The sequence below is a fragment of the Patagioenas fasciata genome, chromosome 1 (assembly GCF_037038585.1).
Source record: "Patagioenas fasciata isolate bPatFas1 chromosome 1, bPatFas1.hap1, whole genome shotgun sequence".
NCBI lineage: Eukaryota > Metazoa > Chordata > Aves > Columbiformes > Columbidae > Patagioenas > Patagioenas fasciata.
In genome coordinates, this window is record NC_092520.1 from 157331777 (window position 1) to 157357174 (window position 25398).

Consider the following 25398-nt stretch of genomic DNA (forward strand, 5'->3'; position numbering starts at 1 on the left):
GAAGTCTTGCATCTGGGAGCAAATAACTCCCTGCAGTAGTACAGGCTGGTGGATGTATAGAAAGCAGCTCTGCAGAAAAGGATCTGGGAGTTCTAGTGGACAGCAAGTTGAACATAGGTCTGCAGGTCCAGGTAACTGATCCTTCCCCTCTATTTAACACTTGCATTTGGAGTACTATGTCCAGTTTGGGGTCCCCCATACAAGAAGGAGATTGACATCCTGGATGAAGTCCAGCAAGTACCACCAAGGGAGGCTGCAAAACGTGACCTACGGGACAAGTCTGAGAGATCAGACCTGTTCAGTTTGGAGAAGAGAGGACTTAAAAGGCCTTTCTGTTGTCTACAACTTTTGATCAGAGAATACAGAGAAAGTGGAGCCTGACTCTTCTTGGAAGTGTACGGTGATATGAAAAAAGGCAACAGAACAAGGTGGAACATGGGAAACACTTATTAGGAAAAAAAATTTGCTCTGACAGTAGCTAAATAGTGGAACAGGTTGCCTGGAGAAGTTGTGAAACCTTCATATTTAGGGGGGTTCAAGACTCAACTGGACACAGCCCTTGGCAACCTGATCTAATTAGTCCTGTTTTGAGCCAGCATCTGGACTAGATGGTAGGAATATGATTCTATAATTCAGTGATAACTCATTGTCTCTTATAAACCTGTTCCCACTCTTGGTATCTAGTTACAAAGGGACAAATTGTGAAATTCTTATGAAGAGTAAGGTCTCACTCCATATACAACGTTTTGCTAACACTAATGGAGATAAATCAAATAATGCAAGAACTGGTTCCTAAAATTAATAAAATGTGGTGTCTATAACTCTAGTGAAAAGAACCAGTCACTCCTCATCAGGCTGCAACAAGTTTTCTAAAGCATCACTGACACTGTCAGCTGCAGTAGGGACTAAAAACGAGCAGATTCAGTTTGTGAAAAGTGATTACGAAGTTTTACTAAAACACTAAAAATAGTAATGAAAAGCCATGCTTCTAATGTTATAGCATCTACTCCCTACAAGCCAACAGAAAGCAGACTACATTTTTCACTTATTTTTGTTTAAAAGTAAAGAGACATTAGGAGCAGCTGTGAAGGTCCTCATCTCCCCCTTTCTCATGTTTGTAGTGAACATCCGTGGAAATCACCAGATGACCCTGAGGAAAGAAGAATGTGTAAAATTACCTTAAATTTCAGACAGACATATACAGGGGTCAGTTCTCTGGGACTAGACACCATGGTAAGCCCCTCATCAGGGCAGGAGACAGAAGTGGATTCATGCCTCCTGAACTTTAGGGTAGGAATGGACTCCGATTAAAGTTAATACAACTCTCCAAAAGGCTGAGCAACACTTACTACAGAAACACTCAGTTTGCCTATAAACCTTCCTAAAGAACCTGGAGAATGGTCAGAGCAGTGAGAACTCACACACTCAATGCTCCAAATCCCTGCTGGGGGTAGCAGAGCTGTCCTTGTGGTGTCCCCATGCTGGCACACCCCAAAGGGCTAGTGCACCCTTGATAACCTATAACTGAGTGTGGGGGGGCAGAAGGCTCATTTCAGATCCAGAGTTTGGATTTTATATCTAGTGTATAGTTAAAGCTGTACTATAAACAACATTTAGATCTACCCAACACAGAAACACAAACAAATGTGCAAGCCTGAAAAAGAAGCAATATCCTTTAACAAGAAATTGAGCTTCTTACCTGATTCATTTTTATTACAGGTCCAGTCAGGGTAGTGTCGGCCAAGTTAGGAAGAGGAAATCCTTTTCCTAGTTTATCTTTGGAAAGGACAAATATAAATACATTTGAATGTAATCATAAAATGCACTTCAGAAGCACCTTTCTCAAGGACTCAATTTGTTTTGCAATTTCCCTTTAACCAACAGGCCTTGTGCCTCCCAAGGGAGCCATTATTCATACTTGCTAAAAAGCAAAAAATCCTGTGAAAAAGTTGCATACAAACCTCTTACAAGTTCTGAGCTGTCTGACACTGGGATCTGACTGACTTTGCTCCTCTCCAGATAACTGTCCCACAAGATCTGGTTTCTGCTGTTTCCCACACTTGACTCATTTTCCATCTTCCTTTCATTTTCTTCTCTACCTGATCCTCTAGTCCTATTGGTCCTACTTATTCTCATCTATCTACACTTTCTGAATCAAGCCCCAGCTCTATTCCTATTTGCTCTTCAAGACATCTAACTTTTGCATCCCTCACTTTCATTCTCTTTCCCTTCATCTCACTTCCTCAGCAGCCTCCTTGCCTCTGTTAACCTCACAGGTATCTTCTGTAGTTTTCAACTTGCTTTTTTCCACCTTTATCTCTTTCTTCATCATCCTTCTCTCTCTGCATCCCACTGAGTTGGTTGATTTTCTACTTTGTCCTGCCTGTGGCAGCAGGTGAAGCACAAAGGCAGGGGGAGGTGATAAAGTCAGAGATGACACCCCAAAGCCCCAAGATGCAAGTGTGCTTCTGCACTTCCCCAGCCTGGGCCATTCTCTGGTCATGGCTTGACTTTGTGTCAGGACAACACACAAGGATGTCTCAGTTCTGCTGCCACGCTTCATCCAGGGAAAAGGAAACCCAAGCCCAGTGTTTAAAAGGGAGCTGAGGCTTGCTCTGTCCCAGCCCCTTATCCAGGCGACTGAGGGACCAGGACTGAAGTCCAGCACAGAGTAGACCTGTCCAGATGTACCCAAATGGACAGAAAACTTCCCATATAACACAATCTTCAATGCTTGGCACTGCCTTTTGGGGTTTCAGTCTTGTTTTCCCACCGATTGTGCCCCGGAACTGGCTACAATTCTTACCATTGATTACGGGAATCACTGCACTCCGTAAAGCGTATGACAGAAAATTCTCCACCAGTGATATCTGCTGTGTGGGGGAAGACACATATGGTGATTATTGTTTGACACCCTTGGGATTGCAGCTTGACAGGGGAGATAGACAGTTAGCACTGGAGTCACGTGCTAAAAGATAAGAACAGACCTTGGCAGAGAAAATGTCAGGTAAAAAATATATTTGTGTAAGTTGCTGCAGAAAAATGTCCATTTTTCTCACCATAAGTGAAAATGAAGTTTCTTTGTTTTGTTGTTGTTGTTGTCTTTGTTTTGTTTTGTTCCCCCTCCCCCCCGCCCCGTTTGTTAAGTATCTGGATTGAACCTTGAATTTAGGAATGAAATCTGTTCAAGCCCATTTCCACTGCTAGGACTCAGGTCTTAGAAGTGAACTGTTCCCTGGGTGGCAAGAACTGCCCCGTCCTGGTGCTGTCTTACACCACTGTGATTAACACCCTCATACCTTTACTTATGTAGGTTGAGCTGAGCTGCTGCAGAGTCGCACTGACTATTTCTCAGTCTGCAGTGAATGATCTAAGCAGTGGCATGGTGTTTCTTCTATTCCCTGTTTTTCACTCCCCTTTTTACGATATTTGGTTGAAGTGATTCAAGATAATTCCTAAAACTGAGGTTAAGCCTGGGTTTATATTCGCTCCAGCTGCTATGCCTACTCCATCCAGCTGTGAATTCAGGCTGGCTGTCAGAAACAGGCAGAAGAGGTGTGAGCCCCATGCCTGCCTTTGTGCTGCTGGACATGGAAGTGAGCAGAATGACGACTTGCTAGGTCATGCAGATTCGGGCGGACATTTCTCTTTGTTTCAATTAAAGTTGCAGGGTTATAACTTCGCAATATTTGGAGCCTCTGATGAGAAAAAAACCTCAACACTCCAAGAGGCAGTTCCTCTTACTGGAAAAGAAAAAGCAGGGAATATACTATTTCGAAGCAGAAAGAGCAGTGGCACATGATACCCCCAAGACAGACCAAGAATTGTCCAGCAACGAGTTCAGATGAGCTGCTTTTATCCCTGAAGGGCTCAGCTACCTTTTCTAGGCACCAAAACCATCAACTTACATCAGAGAAGCCAAGAGTAGAGCGCAGCAGGGAGAACTGGAGCCTGAGGAAAATAAATAAATGAGGATTCACTAGAAAGGATGAAAGCACAAGTTTTGCATCCTGCTTGAAGATTCACTTGTGGAATTTCATACTGATTTCTTGCTGATTCACATATTCATCTTTGCCAAATACTCTTTGATTCCCAACAGCTTTTAATCAAAACTGGCAAAATTACAAATGAATTCTAGAATCACTGGGATCTTTCTGATACTAATCTCTTCCTACAGTCTCGTGTAGCCCTGGGTGTGGCTATTAAGATTTGGGAAATCAAATTCTTCTGCAATTTCAGTTTCCTGCAATGGCTGAACTACAATTTCTCCAAATGTTCATGATGGTTTGAATCAACTCATATCCCTTCCTAACCATTATGATTTCCTAACTTTTTCCATTGATGCCCGTATGCATCATCAGATCACTGTGAATATAATCCCACGGAACACCAACATTTTGAAGAATGGAAGAATACATTACTGTGTCAAAAGCCCTGAGTGGCACCATTACTTCTTAAACTTATACTGACAGGCTCTGATCACTCTAAGTCCTCTTTTCCTGTTAGAAATGTCCAGTGATCAAAACTAAGAAAAGGCTGCTCAAATTTTTCTTTAATGAAAATGTAATAGGTTAAAAAATATTACAGAATCTGGAATTCTGTCCCAACTTGGAGTATAAAGCTAAGAAGAGCAAACACCGGTGTTGGCTGCATGCTGGAAAGTCTGTGCCTCTACCCACCTGGTACATTTAGGGAAAAGGGGCTGTAAACCCAGCCCAGATCGAAGTGCAAATAAAATCTGTTTTAAGACAGCTGAGAACACCCATAACTGTAGGTAACCACAAAACCAAAATGATCTAAGCAAAATCTAGAAAGCTCTGAGCTTTGCTTCAAACTACACCTTTCTTGTCTCATTTGTTTGATGGCATGGTGCCTGCTGTTGCAGTATATGCTATACATATAGCATATGTACATAGTCTCACCTTTCCCTTTCCCTCACATGAAGGCACACCGAAAGCAAGCTACAGTGGTCCAGGGCAGTGTTTGCACTCTGCAGTTCTGGTTCTGATGCTCAAACATGGCATGGCAACAACATTTAGAGTGTCTTGAATAAACTACTGAACTTCATTCTCCAACATGAGCACAAACTGAAGCAGAAGCCTTCAGGATTACCAATAAACTGAACATTGTCATCTAGAAAGGTATTTAACCTACGGCAAGGGGTAGTATCATGTTGCACAAGAGACATGGTTGTGCCACAATATTATTATATTTCATCTGCAAGATTTAGGCCCACCAGTCAAAAGTATCTTAGAGCCCCTGTGAGAAAGAAGGCAACTAATTTTCTTTGTCTCATGGTGAAACAAGCACTGTCAGGCTGACGCAATGAAGTTCTGTCATGTCCTAATGTTGGGATCATAAATGTCGCTCTCTGAATTTTTCTTTGTTACCTCTTCAGAAGTAACGAGATAATCAACTTCTGTTTGGTTATTGTCAAATTTGCTCTGGTACTGGCTGTCTGCAGGGAAAAAAACAAAAGAGTCTTCTGTGACCATATCCACAGAGAGATACTGTCTTAGATACAGGCACAAATGAAATTGCTTTTGTGATTGGAAACACAATGTCTAAACTTTAATTTGGTCAATCCATGTAGATAGTGAAATAATTTGTAAATTTGCTGCCTTCTGCCAGCAACTGAGATTGCATGAGCAAACTGATAATACTGCTCTGATTGCATCCTTATCATTAGGACCATTTAAGTCCTTGCATGGCTCACATAATTGGTTCACTTTCAACCTACTGAAAAGATGTCTGGGGACACACTGAACTATTTTGTAACAAATGAATTAGGAAGACTAATCACATTTTTATATAACACAATTGATTATTGAATAATCGCTCAACCTCCCACACGGAAAAAAGGGTTTTCATAAGTAGTTCTCTGCACCTGCCTGTTAAATTCTACCACATGTGGTGCATGTTTGCTCCCTGTGAAATACAACAGAACAGTAGGCATATTTGTGGCAGAGCAGTATATACTATTTTTACGCTGATCTCTATGGTTTTCAAAGGATTTGGAAGATTAATGTGTGATTTGTTCAGCCCCCAGCACTGAATGTTATTTTCTAGCTCATGTTACTTACTAGATTCCCTGTAAAGATGTACTGGGTGGTTGAATTTGGCAGAACAGCAAACACGTCTACACAGCCAGTGATCTGCAGGATGCATCTGTCTGCATTTAAACTGACGGCAGGTGGTGATGTAGCCACCAGATTCAGCACCACCAGGCATGCTGGTAGGTAACTCAGAGCAATCTGTGGAATTCCAAAGAAGGGAAAAAATATTGAATGCAGAGTAAAGCTTTTCTTAAGCTACAGTTTCTGTGCTTGCATCATGATCAGGTACTATATACCAATCCTCTTGTTAGTTAACCTATACTGAAAATACTTCATTTTAATTATACCAACTGAAAAGATGAAATTAGCATTGCATACACTCTGAGCTTCAGAGAACATAAAACAAATGATTACATTTTAGACCTACTGATACTGAACATATATAGAGAAATAATTTAAAGGTTGGTCCTGAAAAATGTATTTCAAGAGGAGAGGATTAGCACTGCCTGTTAAAGACATGAGGGAAATTAGCGATTCCAGTAAAACAAACAAACAAAAAATTACCCATAGAATATAAAGAATTTGGAAAAGAGGCAGCCTTCCAAAAGAATAAATATTTTGAAAAATGGAGAAACTCCTAGAGCACAAAACTTTCAAAATTTCATAGTTTTATAATAAATGTTGCCATATTAGGGATTTTTAAAGCATCTCATAGTATCTTAATTTCTTGCATCATGTTTATAAAGTTGTGATTATTACTTCCCATTGTATGTAATCTCCAGTGGTCATAAATCAGGTATCTCTGCATAGAGAAGTCAGGCTGCCAACAGGAGAGATACCATTGCCTTGAGCAGGAATAAGAGGAGACTGATCTCACAGATTTCTACCAATTAAGTCTTTTTAACTGTTTCAGAGACTGAGAGCAAATCCCGCACTTAGAGGGGTAGAGAATGACTAAAGGGTAGTCTGATATAGTTAGGAAGAACATAGAGTTATGATGGGGTAGACATGTATGTTTGAATGTTTCATTAATCATAAACCAGCTTAGTTTCCTTGTCTCCTCCAAACTTTTGCAAATGAGCTAGTACACAGATAGTATCCATACAGAACATTGGCTATTGCTCTTTCTTAAAAGGTCTTTACAAGTAAAAGTACCCACCGTAGGAACAAGACCTTTGAATAAGGCGGTATTTAGGTTGAAAGTAGTAGCAAGCTGTAAACTAATGAAATAAATTAGATCATTATATCAGCCTGAAAATGAGGTTTCTCTTGGGAAAAAAAATCCCACATCCTGTTTACTTTAATTTTAGATAATCCACCCATGTTTTAATTTAGTATTTCCTTGCCCCAGAATGATTCCTAGGGAACACACAGTGCTCTGCAGGTCAGAAGAGAGACAGATTTCTCATGGACACGCTTCAGAAGCACGTACCAGTGAACAAGCATTATTCTCTGAAAGAACAGCCATGGCATCCTGCTCACTTCCTGCCTTTGGGACTTTCTTAGATGAAATACACTGAATCTGTCTGAGGCAGGACTCAAAAATCTCATTTGCCCTTTTGCTGCTGACCACTGCGATCATGTTTCTCAGTGCCATTTGTGTCACCAATTTTTATAAAGACTCTCTTAGCACTGTTTCAGTCAGCAAAACTTCTTGGAAACTCTGATGACTAATGCCAGTGTGGAAACAGCATTTCTGAGAGAAGTCTTGTATGTTCTTCGCCCACAGCCGAAAGCTTAGTTTCCTTGTATCTGCTTCTTACCTCATTCTGCTGCTTGGTGAAGTGTGAGGGCTTGTAGCTTTCAACACAGCAAATACATTTATTGTGGGCCTCTATGCAGCAGACTGTGGCTTCAGTACACTTTTTCCTGTCTCACCCTTCCCTTTCCTATGTGGAATCCATGCAGAGAAAGCTCTCTCATTCTTTCTGCCACTGCTTGCACGCAAGATCTGTGATGTTCGTATCTGTCATTCCTTGCCCAGAGCTGCCACAAAATTAACGTGTGGGTCTGAGGAAGACTTTGACTATTTAAAATGATGACATCCAGAAAGAATGCCATGAGTCCCTCCTACAAGTACTAGAAGTGTGACTCAAATCTGTGTGAAATGGCAAACACGGCGTGTTAGTCTACTTCACTGACTATCCATACTGCTGATAGCTGTTATTCTACTATGTGCAAATTATACTCACCTCTTTGGATATGGTGATGTTAAAGGCCCCTGCTCTGTAGTAAGCCAGTGAAGCAGACTTAAGAAAATAACTGGAGACTCCCAGGTATAGCATGGAATCACCCTGGTTTGGGAGAGCAAACGGAGCTGGTGCAAAGGGAGGGTCTGTGTGATTTCCTACTGGATAGACTGTGCCCTGCAAAGAGTCATTATCATGTATTTCTAGTTGTACACATTCCTATCTGTCAGAATGCATTAACAGTGGTTGAACAGAAAGAATTCTTCCTAATATGAAGAAAATCTTGACATTAAAGAAAACCTAAAGTAAGCAAATAAGTTTGTGATATGCCCTGAAAATCAGGAAATCCAGGCTCTTTTGGAAAAACACATGAATCACAGAGAAAATCTGGCCTCCATTCATTCAAAGTTTGAATTTGGGCATTCAAGTGACTATTCTGTACTGTGGCTATGAGAAAACAAAAAAAAATCCTCAGGGTCACAGTTTCCTTTCTCTTGTGGCAAAGACGCATACAGTAATTCAATTCTAAGGGTGACATTTCAAGAAAATCTTCAGGCACACTCCAAAAGCACTTGAAGCTGGTTAGGAGAGACACAAAGGAGCCTTTTATACCACCTAATGCTTAGCCCTGGCCCAGCTGCCAGTCCTTCAAGACCTAGTCTGGGTGTTGCACAGGTGTGGGACCTTGGCTCACTTACACAAAGAAAATAATTCTTAAAATGTTAGAAGGTATGTGAGCATAGGCCATGTAAGAAAGAAAAGTAACAGCAGACAATAAGTATGTTATTACTCACACTGTAATGGTTAGTAGCTGAAAGATTCAACAGGAAAAACACTGACAAGGAGAGGAGAGGAGAGGAGAGGAGAGGAGAGGAGAGGAGAGGAGAGGAGAGGAGAGGAGAGGAGAGGAGAGGAGAGGAGAGGAGAGGAGAGGAGAGGAGAGAAGAGAAGAGAAGAGAAGAGAAGAGAAGAGAAGAGAAGAGAAGAGAAGAGAAGAGAAGAGAAGAGAAGAGAAGAGAAGAGAAGAGAAAGAGGAAAGGAAGGAAGGAAGGAAGGAAGGAAGGAAGGAAGGAAGGAAGGAAGGAAGGAAGGAAGGAAGGAAGGAAGGAAGGAAGGAAGGAAGGAAGGAAGGAAGGAAAAGGAAGGAAGGGAAAGAAAGGAAGGAAGGAAAGGAAGGAAGGAAAGGAAAGGAGGAAGACAGAAAGAAAGACAGAAAGAAAGAGAGAAAGAGAAACAAAGAGAAAGAAAGAGAGGAAGAAAGAGAGAAAGAAAAGAGAGAGAGAGAGAAAGAAAGAGGAAGGAAGAGAGGAAGGAAGGGAGGAAGGAAGAGAGGAAGGGAGGAAGGAAGAGAGGAAGAGAGAAAGAGAGGAGGAAAGAAGGAAGGAAAGAAGGAAGGAAAGAAAGCAGGAAAGAAGGAAAGAAAGAAAAGAAAAGAAAAGAAAAGAAAAGAAAAGAAAAGAAAAGAAAAGAAAAGAAAAGAAAAGAAAAGAAAAGAAAAGAAAAGAAAAGAAAAGAAAAGAAAAGAAAAGAAAAGAAAAGAAAAAGAAGGAAGTTGAGAGAGCTGGAAGATGGCAATTCATAACCATCAAGAATCAGCCTGTTCCATGGAGCACTGAAGATCAGTAACTTCCTTAACTGATTAATAACTGATATACTAAGACTCATCCTGTATCTCATTGGGGTGTCTGCATGATAAAGCTTAGCCTTTAAGTTCTAGTTACCCAGACTGGCTGATAAATAATTGCCTAGTACTTTCACACTATGTATATCCTGCTTGCAGAATGTTTTTGTGGGCAGTGAAGTTGCCTGAACAAAATAACCAAGAGGGAACGTTGCAGCCACAGCTCTAGCACATCTTTCTTAACTGAAGTTAGTTCTGAGAGCCATGGGGATGCTCTGAATTACAAGGACTGTTGAAGCCGCTGGAAAAGCTGAGTATTGCTGAGATATCTCTTGCCAAGAAAGATGAAAATTAGTTTAAAAAAGCAACTGCTTTGTCATGCTCAAGGACTGTCTGTGACAAGTCTTTTTTTTTGGGTGTGACCTATATATACAAGATGCTGAGTGACCTCAAAACAAATACTTTGGACTGCAATCACATTGGTAGCCCTCATGAATTATGTAGCACCAGTAATAGGTGATGATCAAGCAGCAGTGGAAGAGCTGTGGATCTAAAGAACACTTTTATGCTGTTTATAAAGCACCTTTGAAGGGTCTCAACTCTGAAATATTTTAATTCCAAGTAATAGCTTTCATTAATTAACAAATGCAATGAATTTACTAAACAACAGTCTCTTGACCAAAATGTCTGAATGTCTTATTCCTTTTCTAATGAAATATTGGAGAGGCCGAGTAAGACTGTAGTGAAAGAAAACGAATCAACACAAAAGAGAATCAGAAAAGTCTTAGAAAGACCGATATTAAAGACAAATTACCTTCAAATCCAAGTTCATGTGTGATTTGAAGACTGCTGGAGAACTAACTAGGGAATAGTCTATTTGCGCAAAGGCATCAATCTGGTTTAAGACTAAAAGAATTATGGACAAAACAAAACAGCCGTTATTATAAAAACAAGTCACAAACAGTTTCGGTTTGATTAAAGACAAACATCTTATAGAAATGATGAATCTGAAGAAGAGGGATTGTGGGAAAAGGAAGAAGAAAACAAAAAACTTGCTATAAGGGTAGAAGTGAGAGTATTCCACCTGAAAAATTCACCAATTCCTCCTGGTTTAGGCCTTATTCTGTTGTCCACAAGGAGTATCTAAGGGCAGAGTCCCTGTTTTTGTTACGTGTTTGCACTCATATATGATTAGTGAAATACTGGTAAATCCTACTAAGTACTTCAGAAGATGACATTAGCATATTTTCACAGATATCAGTGTTGAAGACAAGGGATGTTTGTTCACAATAGAGAGTACTTTATCAACATGATTGAAGACTTTTTCTGAAAGGTGCTCACATGCAGCTTCAGTCTGATTTGTTATTTTTGATCAGACTATAAACTCTGTTCACACTGTATAAAAATCAGATGGGTTTAAAGAGAAATGGCGAATTCACACAGGGATTATGAACTCAATATGACAGAGCATGTTGGAGAGTCCTTGCGCGTCAAGTGTTTAGGTATGTGCTGCACAAGAACATATTTTTGATGACTATGATTTTCAGTAATATTTGCCACTGCTTGGCACATGGCAGGTATAGGCCATTGTAGGAAAAAGAACAGTCTATTTACTCTGCTTCTGAACAGAATAGCAAATAACAAATAGTCACAATGCAATGTGAAGAGTGGGAATAAACTCTGTGATCTAAATTATACAACTTAGGTGAATTAAGTAAATTTGCACTGTCAAAAACTACAAATAATCTTATTCCTAGAAAAAAAACCAACACCAACTGAAAAAGGATAAATAAATAAATAAATAAATAAATAAAAGCTGTGAGATTTATTATAGAACTTAAAATCTTATATATAAGTATCTGCTTTTTGGACACATACATCTATTGTCTTCATGTCTCTGCAAGAGTGACACAGGAATTGTTATTGGTGTGAAGAGAAACATACTTAGTGTGACACTGTCTTCCTGCAGCATTGTGTTATCTCATTGAACTCAAGTTCAAAACAAGATGTACTAAGTTCACAAGATCTTACAGGGATGTTTGCTGTCTCAGGTTTTCTTATGTCCACCATACCAAGAGCACAAAGGATCAGCATGAAAATATTAATCTCAGAAATCTAAGGAAACAACACACGTCACCGACAACAGACTGAAAGATTACAGGTGACCCACTATGGATACCAAAGGAATCTGAATATTGTAGGTGCATGTAAGAGATTTCTAGGGTGGACTCTGTAATAGGTTACAGTATAGAACAATGTTTATATTTTTATCCCCCCCCATTTTTTTTTTTTTGTACTATGAACACAAGAATGGTTTGGCATCTAATAAAAAAAGCTATGATTTGAGCAAGATGAAAACTACTCAACAACTCACCCTTATGTTTTTTAAGGTGTGCATCCATCATTTGGATTTTGTATTTGATATTTAGGCAGAGCTATATGAAAAGAGTGACAAATCAGAAATGTAAGTGCTGTATTTCCTCTCCTCCCTTCACTAGATGAAACCATCTTTGCAAACTTACATTTTTATCCAATTTGGTGTGAATGGGCTTCTCAAGATAACCAGACAGAAAGCTGTAGATCCAGCTGGAGGAAAAGAAACGAACACAACTACTTTTTAGCATGGATTGCAATATTTGAAATACGAAATCTGGCAGACTAGGACGTCAATGTCATTTATATTAATGACATGATGCAAATACAGTGATATTGGTAGACTCTGCAGTTGACTTTTTATTAATTTCTGTGTCTCAAACAAACACTAGGGGTTCTCAGTCTTGTAAGAGCAACTTAAAAGGCAATCTGCAAAGTAGTGAATGCCACAAGCAGGATGACCATGAGCCAGCACTGTGCCCTTGTGGCCAGGAAGGCTAATGGCATCCTTGGGTGTATTACAAGGGGGGTGGTCAGTAGATCGAGAGAGGTTCTCCTTCCCCTCTACTCCGCCCTGGTGAGACCCCATCTGGAATATTGTGTCCAGTTCTGGGCCCCTCAGTTCAAGAAGGACAGGGAACTGCTGGAGAGGGTCCAGCGTAGGGCAACAAAGATGATTAAGGGAGTGGAGCATCTCCCTTATGAAGAAAGGCTGAGGGAGCTGGGGCTCTTTAGTTTGGAGGAGACTGAGGGGTGACCTTATTAATGTTTATAAATATATAAAGGGTGAGTGCCACGAGGATGGAGTCAGGCTCTTCTCAGTGGCAAACAAGGATAGAACAAGGGGCAATGGGATCAAGCTGGAACACAAGAGGTTCCACTTAAATTTGAGAAAGAACTTCTTCTCAGTGAGGGTAACAGAGCACTGGAACAGGCTGCCCAGGGAGGTTGTGGAGTCTCCTTCCCTGGAGACATTCAAAGCCCGCCTGGACACCTTCCTGTGTGACCTCACCTAGGCGTGCCTGCTCCAGCAGGGGGATTGGACTAGATGATCTTTTGAGGTCCCTTCCAATCCCAAACATACTGTGATACTGTGATACTGTGAATACTGAAACAGCCACATTTTGTCTTTCAGTAAGACAAAAAATTATAGAAAATAAAAATGACGAGAACTACAAGCATTGTTTTATGCTCTCTTTTGGAAGTTTTATTCTGAAATTGTAGGTCAGCTTGTCAAAAGGCATAATCAGTCTAGACCACTGTCTTAGCTGCAAACCTCTATTTGCAATCTTGTATTTTTTAATATGCCTAAATGGCATTTTTTTCATATGCAGTATGTTTAGTTGGCTCATTTTTTGGCATACACACAAAGACATGTAGATTAACAGCACTTCACACACTCAGCAAAGGGGGCTGGTTTTGAAAACAGACCTTTAAAAATCTAGACCTTTAAAAATCTGTTTTCACAGCCTTCTGTAGTTGGTCCTTACTTGTATCCTGTAACCAGATCCCTAAAACTCAAAATTTGAAAAGTAACCCTTCTGCTACAAACCCTGCTATTTCCTACAGAGTAATTAGAAAATCTACTGTACATACCTAGATTTGCCATTTAACTTGACTTTTATGCTATTAATGCTCATCTGGCAATTGTGTAGCAGCATGGACAAGCGGCCTGTGCTGTCTCTTGACACGTTGAAGATAACTGCAATAAACAGTCCTGAGATGGACACAGTTATGTCTCCTTGGTCTTTGCTGCTTGGAAGAAAAAAAAAACAACCTCAGTCAAGGAAACATCCGCTTTAAGGGAACAATCTAAAAAGCTACTTGTAAATCAAGCTTGAAAGGACTTTTTGCTTCTATTATCTAGAATGGAGAATGGGTTTTCTAGAGATTAAAGCGGATTAGGGACATGCATGGTATTAAAAAACAGATTATATGTGTGAGTTTCCAGGACATCAATTTTCCGCTGTTGTGCAGGATTTGACAAGTTTGCAAACACATGACAATTCCACAGCAACACAAGACATTCCAGTCCTTCATGACAGATCACCCTGAAGGCCTCTGGGACTGCAGTAGCAGAAGCCAGTTAGCTAATACATCTGTAACCTGGTGTTTCTCAACTTTGCAGTTGTTCACTTTCCTCTTTCCTGTAACCATTTTCAATAACCCTTTAAAATGTACACATTCCTCCATTCTTTGTCCTGCCTCAAACCCATTCATTCTGTCTCCTTTCCGTAAAAAACCCTTCTAAGACCCCAACAAGAATATCCTTATATGTAAGTTCCAGCAAATTTAGGTATTAGGACTAAGGCTAGGAATTGTAGAAGCTGTAGACCAACCAAGCAGGATACAAAGAGCTGAATGGATGTTAGAATAGCATTATAAAAACCGCATTTGCTGTAACAGAACTGGCACTGAAAGCATCACTTTTCACCCCTTCACCCTGATTACTCAGGTTTCTTTTCCCAGACATTACTACAGTGGCTGTACCACACTATGGAGAAAGAGCCCAGCCAATATAAAGCTCAAACCATGAGTCTCTCAGCTCTCCTCTTTATTTTTCAAGCTAGGGGAAAGAAGTTGTAATCCAAAAGATTCATCTTAACCAAACTACAAACCACAGACTACCCCTAACCAAACCAGTGAGTAATATGGCCTGTTACAAAGTTCCTCCTACCACCACTACCATTTTCAACCCCACCTTTCAGTCCATATATGTGCATTAAGCCTCTATTTGGAGGAAGCACCACCATTCAGACCCTCATTTTCCAGTCCCTAAACAAACCCTCACCCCAGAAGCCATTAGCAAAAACAGAATGACAGAATCACAGAATGTCAGGGACTGGAAGGGACCTCGAACCATCATCTAGTCCAATTGCCCCACCAGAGCAGGAACACCTAGATGAGATTACACAGGAAGGTGTCCAGGCGGGTTTTGAATGTCTCCAGAGAAGGAGACTCCACAATCCCCCTGGGCAGCCTGTTCCAGTGTTCTCTTACCCTCACTGAGAAGAAGTTTCTTCTCATATTTAAGTGTAACCTCCTGTTTTCCAGTTTGTACCCATTCCCCCTTGTCCTATCATTGGTTGTCACCCAGAAGAGCCTGGCTCCATGCTCGTGAAACTCATCCTTTATACATTTACAAACATTAATAAGGTCACCCCTCAGTGTCCTCTTCTCCAAACTAAAGAGACTCAGCTCCCTCGGCCTTTCCTCATAAGGGAGATGCTCCACTCCCTTAATCACCTTTGTGGCTCTGCACCCCAGGAGGGTTGTGCAGCAATGGGACAGGTTAATTGGAGAGCTTGTGGCATCACCATCCTTGGCTAAACATCACCACTAGACAGTTGACCTGGTCTAGTCTGGTGACTGCTCTGTTTTGAGCAGGAGGCTGGACAACATGACTTCCAGAGACCCTTCCAACCCAGGTGTACCCACACTTGAGTGAGAGTGACCACTGCAAAAGGATCTCAGCCCTCCTACTCCCTTTATGGGCTCCTTAGGAGATAAGGACATGCCCAGCTACTTAGGTCCTCTGTTCCTGCACCCTTATATGAGCTCTTCTTCAGGAGGAACCCTAATTCACCAAGGCATGATCTCAGCTCCAGGCCTCCAGGAGCAAAAGGCCTGAAAGGAGATTTTGTGACTGGCAGAGTGCTCTGGGACACAGTGGAGAGGAGGGCTACAGTCAGAGCTGGAAATGCAGGGATAACACTATCACAACTCAAAAGCTGTGATAAGACCCATCTTACTGACCCTGGAAACAGCCGAGGAGGGGTTGTCAATGATCTCTCTTTGAAAGCTCATTTTCAGCTGGACCCTCTTAGTCTGATATGCTGAAAGTAACATGTAGGACTAAGGAACAGAGGGGATGAAGAGTAGGGCATGTTCTGGATCTGTCTAAACCTACAGCCACTCAAAACATCATATAGAACAGAGCAGCACAGATTGTTCCTTCTGGCCCTCAAAAAGGCAAGAAAAACCCTTCTACTCCCTAAACTCCACCAAAACCAGCTTTGATCACCTCCACCACGACCTGCTCTGCCAAATCCTGCATACAAGCTCCCTGTCTCCTGTGGTGTCTGTGAAGTCTTGGGCGTTTTATACATCTGTGGTCTCTCCAGATTATACCCAGGTCCTTATCCTTCAGCAAGAGGGAGAGGTGTTTGGGAACAACTGATTTGCCCTGCTGAACACAGTATCCTTTTCCTAACAATACTGGTATGACAGAAGGAACAACAGACAGGTTATGGGCACAGTGACAGCAGTTTCCAGCCACTAGTACTGAGACAAAATGCAGAACTGCATGTCTGTGCTCTTTTGAGATCAGGACACGCTATGAAACTTGCAGCCTGGTGTGGTGATCCATCTTGCTGTACTATCTGGCTTGCAAATAGAGCAACATCTACTGCTGTTACCAGTTACTTCATAAACCCAAATTGTAGAGATCAGCACCTTGCAAACTTTTCTGATATCCCAGAAGTTTTAGCCCTCCAGCCCCCAAGAAAATCTATAATATTATACTAAAATTCTATAGCAAAAATGCTGAGATAAAAAAGTGGAAAAATCACTATGCAATCATGCCATTAAAGACAATCTGATACTGCACAGGCTCATGAAGCTAAGTCAGTTTTCAACAGCGAGTCGAATTCTGGAGTTTTCAGCATTATGAATGTTTGGTGTTGTGATAGTGCCCTTTCTTTAATAGGACAACTTTGGAAGCCAATATACACTGTACCAGCAAAGAGATTTTTAGCCGTAGAGTCAACCTTCCAGTTATACTGTGCAAAGAAAATAACAAATGTGGCCATTGCAAACTCTATGGTCCTGAATATTCATGTAATATCATGTAATACAGAGTCTGGGCAAATTGAGCATGCTAACAGATGTCTGACCAGATACTTCCTGAAGGGAATACTTGTGGGGTAGAATAATTAAAAAAAAAAAAAAAAAAGCAACAAACAACCAAAAACACCGCCCCCCCCACCAAACAACAAGCAAATAACAAACCCAACCAAACAAAAGCAAACAAATGAACAAAACCAACAAACAAAAAAAATCCCCAAGCCCCAAAGCATTAGTTGGCAGAGGATGTTTCCTTCTTTAGAAGTTTATTAAAATAGATTGTTGTTAAATGATACAGCATATCTGACGTGAAAAATAATAATTAGCAACTAGATTTCTGATTTTCATTTGCAACCCTTCTCCCAGAGCTGGCCCCTGCACCTTCATTGCACTGTACAATACTTACAGCAGCCACATGTTCATTCTCCAGTTTGCACTGATGGTAGCAGAAGCATTTGCCACTGACAGACTAATACCAGTGCCAGGAATAAAGGAAGCAGAAGTTTCTGGGAAATATACAGCATTAATTCTGAGCCTACAGGATACAGAAAGGGGGATATTAGACTGCATGTCAAAAGAGTAAACAGGACTTCTGATCACTGAAACCCCTTCTGCTATAAAAGGCAAAGTCTATGCTTCAGTAAAAGAATTTCTCAGAAATGACTGACCATTGTATATTTTAGGACAGACAGACACCTGTACCATTACACTTAGTAGCATCCTTGGAAAAAGAATGCCTGGTATCTGCCCAGGGCAAAAAAGGATGTCTGGCCAAAACAAAAACCTCCCCTTGGAAGAAAAACTATTTTAAGTGAAACGTGCTTGCTGGGGGGAAAAAAAGTGTGTGTTAAGCCCAGATGCTACATCTATAAATAAATCCAGGTTGTCTGAATGCTAGCATTTGCTGAAGAACATCAAAGTTTCTCTTTCCTCATTTTCTATTCCCTCCCCTGCCTCAGCAAAAGGCTCTGGGGAGGATCCATTTTTCTAAACAAAATCTTACTTGAAGATTTCCCTGCCAAAACAAATGTTTCTGATCCTCAAGGACATTGTCTTGCAAATGGGTGTGTTGAATTGCGCTGAATATTATAAAGATATCAGCTGTAATCTTATCGTGTAGTACACATTCCTCATTGTTTCCTGATATCTGGCAGAGATCTCTGAAACAAATGCCTTTAATCTACTTTCCTTAGGGCAGAAGGCACCAGCTACTTTTAGGTAAAATGACCATAATTTTCCAATAACATCTTGGGCTGTAAGGCTGCTGTTAGTAATCTTGTTTGCAGTGAACTAAAATCAGATTATCCACTGGGAAGATGACCAATTTTAAGAACTATGGTTGGGAGAATGAACTGGGGTCTTGAAGATCATATAATAATTTAGGTTGGGATGGCACCTCAGATTTTCTGTTTCAACCTCCTACTCAAAGCTGGGCCAAGTCAGGCCTTGCCTACTCGAATCTTCAACACCTCCAAGGTGGAGATTCCCCAGCCTCTTTGGGCCCTTGTTCTGGTGCTCCCAAGAATTTTTTCCTAACTTCTAACGGGAACTTTTCTTGATGTATCTTACATCTGTTGCCCATTATCCTCTCCCTGTGCACCTTCAGGAAGAATCTGGCTCCATATTTTCTACAATCACCACCCAGCACATAGTGGAAGACATGTAGTAAGACACACACACACCCCTCTACCTCCATAGTCTCTTCATTTCTAGCCTGTCCAAACACAGCTCCTTCGCATGTGTAGAGAATTAAGGTCACAAGGATGGTATAATACAGTGAAGCCTGCCAGAAATCAGGCTATTTGGAAAATATTTGGTATAGACAAAGGATGCAGGCCCTATCCAGCAGAAAGTACATGCAATCTCCCAGACTGGTATTTCTTGCTCTGGGTAATTTGTAAAAAAAACCCAAGTAAAACACTAACGAGCAGCAGAGTTTGGCTTGATAGTAATATTCAAACACCAGAAGCTTCCATTTTTCTGTTTTAGCCTATTGGAAGATGGGGTTGAAGGCTGTAGAAAAACCTGCTTTTCTATTTGTCTCCTTATTTGGAGAAATTGTAGTAAACTCTGTGAGACTGTTTTTCTAATGGCCGCTCCTGGTATGATGATTTTCCTCAGCAGGAAATAGGTGTCAATCCTTATCTAATCAAAATGCCGATTTACCATTGTAAATCCATCCCAAAAGATTCTGTAAAAGTCATCTTCCTGCCATGTCAACCCAGATATACCATCCGCCTACAAACATTGTCATCTTATCCCTTCGTCAGCTTTTTGTCATCAAATACAAGCAAATTGTTTTTACTGCTACAAGTCCTTTGTAGCAGCAGACTTAATAACATCAATTCTGCCCTGTTTCCCACTCATTTCTCCTGTTGTATCATAGCTGTGTTTACATCTGTCTTGCCTCAAACTCTGATACAAATGTAGTAAAAAAACAGCCAAGGTGCTCCTTCAGAAGCTTTCTAAAGCTCATTTCTGAGTGAGGTAGAAGGAAGTACTTAAAAAAAAAAAAATCGATGTTTGAGCAGTGGGAACAGAGTTAGATGAACCATTAAAATTTTACACTGAACAAAAAAATGGCTGCAGAATTATTACTATGGAGTAATAATGAGCTGTTTCATCCTAAAACTTCAAAATGTTATTTCTTTTACTTACCTGGAAATGACATAGTTGACCTTAACAACTGAGAAACTCTCCTGCCCACTCCAGCTTGGGAAGGTCTCTCTCAGTACTGCTTGTTTCAGGAGCTCCATCCCAGTCCTCCTGCCTACAAGGTGACAGAAGAAAGCACATGCCTTGCAGACTGAATTCAGCCACCTAAAGGTCCAGATACACTGCCAAATAATTGAATCATCACTTTTAACACAGTTCTTGTAATGCTCTGATGCTATGATCCTTACCTAGACCTCCTTCCAACTACTTCTATGCCCATTTATAACTTCTGTTAGCCCCACATACAAATCATTTAGCCCAAGATCAAGATCAGCTGTTAGGATCGCCTCGACTCTTGAGTTCTATTTCATATTCTAGCACTCCTGTTGGGTTTTTGAAACTACTTCCTTCATTTCACTCACAATGTGGATAGCCTTGGGAAACACTTGGTCATCATCCTTACCTCAGATTGTCTCATAGCTGTTGAATGAAAAATCCAGTTAAGAAGTAACAAGACAACTTCTCTATGTAGTGTTTACTTGAGGAAAAATTGTGACATATGCATCTGTCATGCTGGTATGTCAAATGCGGAACTATCTGGATTATTGCTTGTGTACAGGAAGTTGTTTGTGGTTTAAAGACAATCCTTGTAAATGTTTTCTATCCCCTTCAGAGTACATAGGTTTTGCCACTGCATCTTATGCATTACACCATGCTGCTGATTCTGATTTATTTCCTCCCCTTCTCTTCTAGCTTTAAGGAATACCCGCTTTCTTGAATGCTTCAATGCCACTTGTGCATTGATAATGCACACAGATCCTGTCATCAACACACAGAACATCTTTAAATCCCAAATTCCTTGTGTCTTCCTTCTTTTTTGCTCATCTGCTAAAACTTTAATACTGAATTATGTCCTGCTTTCAGGGTTTTTTTAGCATGAGTTTGTTTAGTTTTTGGCCTCACAGTTGCTGAAATTACATATTAGAGAGAAGTGTAGGGGAAAGGGACCTGGGGGTCCTGGTGGACAACAGGATGACCATGAGCCAGCACTGTGCCCTTGTGGCCAGGAAGGCCAATGGCATCCTGGGGTGTATTACAAGGGGGGTGGTCAGTAGATCGAGAGAGGTCCTCCTTCCCCTCTACTCCGCCTTGGTGAGACCCCATCTGGAATAGTGTGTCCAGTTCTGGGCCCCTCAGTTCAAGAAGGACAGGGAACTGCTGGAGAGAGTCCAGCGCAGGGCAACAAAGATGATTAAGGGAGTGGAGCACCTCCCTTATGAAGAAAGGCTGAAGGAGCTGGGTCTCTTTAGTTTGGAGGAGACTGAGGGGTGTCCTTATTAATGTTTATAAATATATAAAGGGTGAGTGCCACGAGGATGGAGCCAGGCTCTTCTCAGTGGCAAACAAGGATAGAACAAGGGGTAATGGGGTCAAGCTGGAACACAAGAGGTTCCACTTAAATATGAGAAGAAACTTCTTCTCAGTGAGGGTGACAGAGCACTGGAACAGGCTGCTCAGGGAGGTTGTGGAGTCTCCTATTCTGGAGACATTCAAAACCTGCCTGGACATGTTCCTGTGTGACCTCACCTAGGCGTTCCTGCTCCAGCAGAGGGATTGGACTAGATGATCTTTTGAGGTCCCTTCCAATCCCAAACATACTGTGATACTGTGAACACAAAATATCTATTTTTTTTCCTCCCTCAGACTTCAGTGTATTAAAAAAGCAAAGAATTTAAATCAGTGATAACACCAGAATATCCTTTTTATAAAATGCATCTTTTATGAAGGAGAGGTAATTTATGGTTCCCTGGGAATTCCTGCTCACGAAGCAAAATATGGGCTCTGACTGAAATAACTTAAAGCTCTGTCACAACTGTAAGTGAAGGCAGGTAGTGATCCCAGATGTAATTTCTCTCAAGGTTCTTGCAGCAGGCAAGGAGGGCGCAGGCAGGATCTACTGCCTCAGCCTTCAAATCTCATATTAAGGGAAAAGACAATGACAGGCACCATGCTCTTCAAATATGAGAAATACTTTTGGGAGGCACCCTGTTAATGTCTGTTGTTACTACTAATGCAGAGGTGTGCAAATTTTGTTTGTTCAGCACTTGAAGGCCATGCTGAATGTCATAAAAACTGCTGAGCTCATACTAAGAGATAAGCTGAATTCTCATTTCTAACGGCATGAGAGATCCTTAGGGAGCAATTTATTCTGTGTGTCATAAAAAGATATGGAGATAATTTCTGTTTTGGGTGACTGATGTTTGCCCCACGCTCCTTAACTTCTCAAAAGCCCTTATAACAATGCTTATACAGGGAAATAAGTGGACCTGATCCTTGCTTTAATCTCAAAGGCATAAACCTTGAACTTTTACTTTTCATCTCACAAGTCCATTGTTTACCTGTCAGCATGTTCAGTACTTAAATGACGATTAATCCTTAGCATGACCCAGCCTTTGTTGAATTTGTGCCTTGTTAACCTTTATTATTAATATTAATTCTGTAAACAACTGAAATTACACTGTGTGCTCTCCACACCCATGGATTAAGGTAAGAAACAGTGGAAGTTAACACGAATAGAAAGAGTAAGGAAAATAAATAGTGGAAACCGCTCATATTCTGTTAAAAGGCAGAATTATGGCAGACAGTTACTAGATTTTTTTAAAGAATGGCATGTGCAAATGCTATCCCATGCCAAATGGAGGAATGAGTGTAAAGGTGTACAGGTGCGTGGCTGTTCCAAAATTGTAAGCTTTTTTCCCAATTCTGTCTTCTTATCTTTAATTACATATTGCACTTCCAATCGTGTTTTTGACACTTTTAAAAAAGAAGCAATTTTACGACCATCTTATTCTGATTCTAAGAAAGTAGAACGATATGAGGCATGTGATCTGTTGGACTGTAGGAAAATGCAATCACCAATGCAACGATAAATTCACACCTGGGGTGCACAAAAAAGAAATAACTGAAAGAAGAGACAAAGAGTGTTCCTGGTGTAAGGTGACAAAAGGAATTTATTCTATTTTGATATTTAAGGAACTTGTTTCTACATTGCACCTTTTTAAAGAACTATATTCCGAGCATAGCATATTTATCATAAATTAACTTCTGGCAGTGTTAGACATACCGTAGTCCAGCCCCTTCTGAGTAAGCCTCACTTTAAGACCAGGATTAGCCTCAAGTGACACGGACAGCCAACACAGCAGGAAAGAATACCATGTCTTTGGCATCTTCTCACCTTTGTCACAGGGACCTGTTAACAACACTTGTGATGCAAATGTGACCATAAATGATGCATACCATGAGTTGCAAAAAATCTGTATACATCACTTCCCTCAATGAAACTGGGACAAGGCTGGATAGTCAAGTGAGGTTTAGTCAATGATTTTACTGCACAAAGCAGTCAGTGTGGGAGCAGAAATGGATTTCTGATTACTTGGAGAACCCTTTGGCAGGCATTAGCTGTTGATGAGGCTGAATGGTTCTGCTCCACTACTCCATGCTTCCCCCACTCCTACATCTTGGCTGGTTTATTTTAGCATCTGTCCTACCTCATGCAGAGTGAACATGACAGAGCAATCCCAGCCAAGGAGGAGCAGGTCTGTCCTTCTATAGAACAACACCCTTTTTATATACACACCCCCTAGGATATATTAGATTTGTGAGTCCAAAAGTTTTTAAACTAAGTCACCTGATCTAATAAAATACAGTACAAAACTTCCCTCCCTGTTACACACAAACCTCTGACAATCCAAATACTGACACATAAGACTGACTAAATCAGGTCGCATGAGAAGGAAACACAAGGGTAAATTCAAAGCTTACGTAACAATTACGTGGTGATCACACAGGCATAGAGAAGGGTGTCCTGGCATGAGCCTGCAGCACAGTGTTTTTGAGTGCAAAGTGAGACAGTGGGCTGCTGTATGGTGGGACGTAACCACACAACACAGCTTCACAAAAGTTGTGACAAATTATTTCTTTCTGATAAACTTTCCTGGTACAAAAGTAAGGTTTCTTTGTTCAAAATTCTTGCATTCATCCTGATTTTCACTACTAATGACAGCTACTGCTCAATTTCCTAGAAATAACAATACCGTTTCTCAAGACCACTGCCAAGTCTTCTCATGCTGCATCAGGAAATTGTTTATTAGGGGTCTATGGTAACTTTACTCTGCCTTTACCACCAAGGGGAGTGGCACATCCTTTTCTAACATATCTGATTGTGATTGTGGTACCTGCCCATGTACAAACCATGCTAATTAACCTGTAGCAAAAAAGTCTTGCTAGTATTCCAGGTATTCCAGCCTATGAGATAATTCCTGGATTTCTAATAAGTACCATATTATCTTGAAAAATTCTGACAATTTATTCTATTATCTTCCAGAAAACATACAAATGCATCTAAACAAACAAACACCCAACAACAAACTCTTACTTCTAGTAGTCTTACTTCTATGTTGGAATTAATATGATCAGGTCGGACTGCAAACAGTTGCAAATCCAAGATCTACCCAGTACCTCATGAAATACCGCTCTCTGGTGGATTTATGAAATATACAACAGACAAAATGCATTATCAATATTGTCCTGATATCGCTTTTCTGAGGTAATCCTTACAGTTACCCCCAGACACTATGCAAGAAAAAGTGACTTCAGGGAAAAAACATTCTGAAAACATAATTGACATTGTGACAAAATATTGAAAGTCTCTCCCTTAACTGGTATTTCCATAAATGTGTTCTTATGGTTTTCTGGTTTTCTATACTTTCAGCAACTCAAAGTAAAGAATTACTTTAAGGCAGCAATGTTATATTAGGCAGAACAGACAGCTGGAGTCACAGATCTTAAACTTTTTCCAAAAAATGTCCTAGCTTTTCCTGCAAACATGCCATGTTTTACTCTGATTATTAAGGGTCAATTAAAAATCAGTGTACAACCAGACAGATTTTTCTATCATTAAAGTACTCAGATATCTACCAGATGCTGGAAGCATCAGTGCAGGTGAAGTATCTCATTCTCAATGAATTTCATTCCCATTGAGGATCAGAAAAGAGCAATCGTAGTCACTACTGTGCTATATAGTTAATAAGTTCTTGTTTGGCTCTTAAATGCATGCCAGGCAAGAAGATGAAAGAACAAACAACTGAACTGCCATGGCAATAAAAGTCAGTATCGTTTCATACTGCTTTTTCAAACCAGCAAGCTTTACTTTTGCACTCCCAGGCTGATATTCTTGGTTTCATCAAAGCCCCAAGCTTCTGTCAGATGCTGGAATTGATTGTACGAGGTTAGTCAGATGACTTAGACAGAGATGGAAACTGTCAGCTGCCTGATAGTCTAAATCAAAGCTGCCAATTGCATTGTTGATGACAATGGATGGCAGACAAATTGCTCCGATTTTTATCTTCAGTAACTGAGCATGCATCAACCAATTCGTTGATGTAAATCACTCTCTTAATTCTTTTGTCTTCTCAGAGATAGTGTATCCAACTACTTTAAGTAGAGGAAAAAAGATTTAAAATCTCATTTGTTTCAGTCTGTGTATCTGTCTCACCCTAATGAAGTACTCTACTTACCAGTCTGCAGATATCACATTTGGTTTCTCCTTTGTGAACAGCCTGCAAAAACTTCAAATAAATTTTGCAATAAAGATCACAGC

The 25398-nt window shown here is 40.6% G+C and overlaps 1 pseudogene; it reads right to left on the bottom strand.

The window, feature by feature from the left end:
- Window positions 1–232: 232 nt before the first annotated feature.
- LOC136100866 (bactericidal permeability-increasing protein-like) lies at window positions 233–25334 on the bottom strand (annotated as a pseudogene).
- Window positions 25335–25398: the final 64 nt, after the last annotated feature.